Source organism: Chelon labrosus, assembly GCF_963514085.1.
Source record: "Chelon labrosus genome assembly, chromosome: 2".
Classification (NCBI taxonomy): Eukaryota; Metazoa; Chordata; class Actinopteri; order Mugiliformes; family Mugilidae; genus Chelon; species Chelon labrosus.
This window is the reverse complement of record NC_140338.1, coordinates 697,501-702,230: the sequence shown is the minus strand read 5'-3', so window position 1 is coordinate 702,230 and position 4,730 is coordinate 697,501. Positions and strand designations below refer to the sequence as shown.

Genomic DNA, 4,730 nt, shown 5'->3' with positions numbered 1-4,730 from the left:
TAAAAGTCTTTGAGTTTGTTACTGGAATGAGTTGTTCATTTATGGAGAAAGACTTGTTTCCTTAAAATAAAAGTTGCAGCAGGTCTGAACCAAGAACCTACATCAGGCCAGTCTGGAGCTGACTTTAATGTCCCCAGTAGCTCAGGGAGGTGGTTCCTCATTCAGACCGACTCCAGGGATCATATCTAACAGCAACGTTCAGTTCATCCTGGTCTGATAACAACAGCCTCTTCTTTGACTTCAAAAAGTAAATAATTTCCTTAACCCAAAGTTTTTAAGAACTGGATTTAATTCCAGTTATTGTGTCTGATCTCCTCCAGGCTGCTTCTCGTTGTTAATCAACTCAGGTGTGACTGATCCATCTCCTCCCTCCCTCTCCTCTCCAGGTGGAGGTGTTTGGATGCACACACAGAATTAGTGTCAGACCAGAGGACATAGATGTTTAAAACGGACCATAAATATATCATTAAATATATCCTAAACATTTAACTGAATGAGTGGTCTCCAGTGTAACACAGGGCTAACACAGAGTGCTAACCACCACACTGCTGTGCTGCCCTGATTGAAATGGTTGTTTTTTTTTTTAAAACAAATCTGCAATATGTGCAATTTCAGTGTCTTCATCTATAAAATGAGAAGCTATCAAGTGACCTTACCTTTACCTCTAATGGAGGACATTCTGTCTACTATCATGTCTCATAAAACTAGAAAAATATACTCAGATATACTTTTCTACTATAGATATACACAGCCTGGCCAATAAAAGGCTCCACCTGGATTTAACTAGTCAAACAGGTAGGAGCCTCCTATTGGATAATTACTGCATGGGTGATTATCTTTCAGCTGACAACAAGTTATTTAAGCCCAACTGATGCAATGAGTAGCTTCTCATTTCTTCAACAACCATGTCTAAAGACACATCCTGTGGTCGTGGAGAAGATGTCAGTCTGTTTGAGAAGGGTCAAATCATTGGCATGCATCAAGCAGAGAAAACATCTAAGGAGATTGTAGAAACTGGATGGAAATAAATCTGGAGACATTGGAGAAGATTATAGAAACAATGATAAAGAGAATGAGCTGGAATCAGAGATAAAGGAGGTCCAACCAGATATTAGAGGGGGACCTTTGTTTTTTGGTGGAGACTCTTTGTTTTAGCCAGGCTGTGTCTATAACACTGAGCTTCCCATTAAACCTGCAGATCATTCTGACTCTCTCTACTTGAAATAAATAAATAAACATCGTCAACATTTAGCTACAGACTGAGTCAAGTCAACAGCAGTGAAGTCATTCTGGTTGTTGGTGTAGTTAGTCATGGCTCAGTGTTAATCATTTAAACAGATATATTTGTTCCTCTCCAGATTCTCCTCACACATTATAGATTATACTGTTGTTCTCAGTCTTTATCGCCGGCTTTGCTTCTTTTTTCTTAAACTCAATCCAGAAATTGAGGTGACATGACATTTCTTATTACAGTCTGAACAAGAAGTGATGGTGTCTCAGGAAGATTCAGGCTCATTAGCTGTAACTTTCCCAGACCCATGATCAACACGTTTAATGTTCTGATTGGTTCTCTCTTTATGCATTAATCAACATTTGTGGCTCGTTTCATGTGTCACCTTCTCCATAAACACATTTGATGTCTGAGGTCAGAGGAACATCATAGAAATAGTTCTGAGAAACTTCACTGGACCCTTAAATGATTCAAGGAGCCTCAGCAGGAACAGGAATGGTCACTGGACACTGGTATCTAGACCATGAGCATCCACGGCAGATTTAATGGAAACCAGGATGACATCCAGTTTGAACCACAGACTGTATAAAGATGGACGGAGGAACTGCTCCTCTACAGTAAAGCCAAAACAAGTAGAGCTCCCCCTGGTGTCTGGCTGCAGTATAGGTCATAAGCTCCACCCCCTCCACCGTAGTGGGCGGGACTTGTACCAAACTAAAACACTAAAAATAAACATCAAATAGTTATTTTTTTTTTCAAGGATGATTTCATTAATTTCAGGTCGTTAATATAATGCTGATGTTTGTTCAAGTGCCAAGTTTTTCTGATAAGTTTCATTTTAGTTATTTGACGCTATAGAAGAAGGATGTGACATAATGGTGTATAATCCATCGTGTCCTTGTAACAGGTGGAGGTAGAGCAGAGCGTAGTATTAATTAAACTAAAACATGAGTGAGTCTGGAGGAAGTGTGGGCGGGTCATTAATATCACGGCTCCACGTGGCTCCGCCCTCAGACCGTACTGATCAGACTCTGGATCCAAACTCACAAGATTGCGCCGCCCGTATCCCCGGGAACATAGAGTCAGTTTGACCAATGAGAGGAAGTGGAGACGTGGTGTCCATATTTATATACAGTCTATGCTCTGAACCAACGGACTGAACGCCATCGACATCACCAGGTGTCCCAACAGGTAGAATGAGAAGGTTACGGCTGCAGCTGCATTTTGATATAAAATCATCACTAAGATAAAGTTCATGAGCTGGAAACAGACCTGGTTGTCTGTACATGACTCCCCCTCATTCCTCAGTCCCTTAGTATTTCTATGTGTGCTAGTTCTTTAATGATGTCAAACCTCCCACCTCCCACTCTGGATCTCTGTCAGATAGTTGTGAGAAGCTTCATCCAAGTCAAAGTCTCACCGTGCTTGGAAGCCCTGAGTGTCTCTGGCAGGTTTTAGTAGAAACAAGGATGATATTTGTGGAGCCGTCACAAACTGAACACCATGAAGACTCTCAGGTGTTGCAGGATCTACTTAGGGAGATATAAAAGGTCAGGTGTAAAATCATCACTAAGATAACGTACGTATGTGCTGGGTTACTACTAAACACCTTCTAAAGACCTTCTTGTGTTTTTACTGTGGTGTTTTTACCTCCTCCTCATTTTTAAACCAGTCACTGAACACATTCCTGTCCCTTTCTTTCTGTTTTTAATGGTCCAAGTCATGAAACCTGAACCTCTGTTCTCTCTCAGCTTCAAAGGCCGAGGACTAAAGCTGAGCTAACGTGATCGTTGGGCTCGCCGACGTCCACCCGCCTCCGGGACATTCCACTAATCCTTCTGAGGAACCCGAGGCTGCCTTTACGTCCTACGTGGAGAGGACAGACGCTGGCACCCATTTTTATTTCACCGGCGTCATTAAAAACTGGAAGTCAGATGGAGAGTGCAGCTGAAGTTTCAGGCCTCTGCGGAGCAAGGCACCAGCTCTGCCAGGGGGTTGGTGGTTCGACGCCTGCTGTGACAAACTGCACTAATAACAGGAACAGATGTGGAGCTGTGAGGTCTCCATCAGTCATGAGAGAATCGATTCTGCTCGTTATGTCTCTTGTAATTTAAGAAGTCAGTGTTTTCACAAACTGCTGTGTGAGGGGTGTGGTTGAAGTATGACTCAGCTGTGCAGAGAGAGCTGTGAGAACTGCAGGAGTCTGGAGACGCTGAGGAGAAAGGGACTGACGTCAGCTCAGAGCAGCAAAGGAAACAACAGTGATTCATCTCAGCTCCATCCATCGGGACTTCTGGCATGCTCCATCCCTGCTCTCTTGTTCTGTTTCTGTCCACACTGTTTTTAAAAAGGTCCAACATCTTGAGACAGTTTCCAAACAGTCCAGTCTGCAAACTGAGGCTAAAGACAACACAAAGACGCTTTGTTCTCTGGGTAAAACCGTCCACAGTAGACAAACAGACATGAGGACAGTGGATTTGTTCTCCATGCAGTAGTTTGGTTTCTGTTTCTCTGTTCTGGTCAAACAATCACTGCACCACAATGTCTGAGGGCTGGGTCCTGAGTCTCTTTGGTGTCAGAGAGTCCAGACTGACATTTAATGACATCAAATGTCTGGAGAGTAGATGTTGAATGAGTTCAGATTCATTAAAGTGAACACGGACTAGTCTCTGATGAGGTCACAGTAGAAAGTAATAAATCTCTATTGTTGACCTGAATCATCTGCTGAGAACAGACAGCTCATGTGCTACATACTGTGAGCTGCAGATATGTATAGTCTGTATAAAAACAGGCAGCACCTCAGCACCATCAGTAGCATTTAATAGTCCTCCACAGCGTGTTGTTAGATGGTGTAGTCGTTGTTCCTTAATGAAGCCACTTCCTCCAGCGTGTGCAGTAGATGGTTTCTGACTCGTATCCAACCCATAGATGAACATAACTCACTCAGACATGATTGTAGTTCGTCCTTGACTTTGATCCAACATAAAAGGTCCGTAGTACAAGTCACATTCATTTATTAAGGCTCAGACACAATAAAAAGCTGTTAGCATGCAAACTGTGTCAATCACAGCACACACCTGACTCGAACAAAAGTGCACACCTGTCTAATCACTGAGAACAACAACGTACGTCACCAGGCATCAGACATATTAAATGATAAACTATCACAATCAAATTAGATCTTAATCCTAAGTCTTCAAATGTTAGTTTGAATATATTATGCAAACATTTTCAACTGAAACTGGCTCTTCCAGCCGGGACAGTGTGTCCCTCAGAGGAATGAACATCAGACTATGGATGGAGTCAGTCAGATGACGTCAGGTCTCTTCTTCTTCCTCTTCGTCTTCTTGGTTTCTTTGCAGCAGTTTGATTCCTTCAGTCTCCTCTGAAGAAGAACTCTGAGCTCTGATCTGGTTTCTTATGAACTTCTCCTTGTCGGTCCAGAGGAAACTTTATAGAAATGTTCTGGAGTCATCATGTCAACATGAATTACTGCAGT

At 42.5% G+C, this 4,730-nt stretch overlaps 1 pseudogene across 1 annotated transcript in view; it reads right to left on the bottom strand.

Annotated features, from left to right (window-relative positions):
• Window positions 1-4,730, bottom strand: part of LOC311499420 (protein NLRC3-like) — a 235,836-nt pseudogene that overhangs the window by 207,720 nt on the left and 23,386 nt on the right. The window lies entirely within an intron of this gene.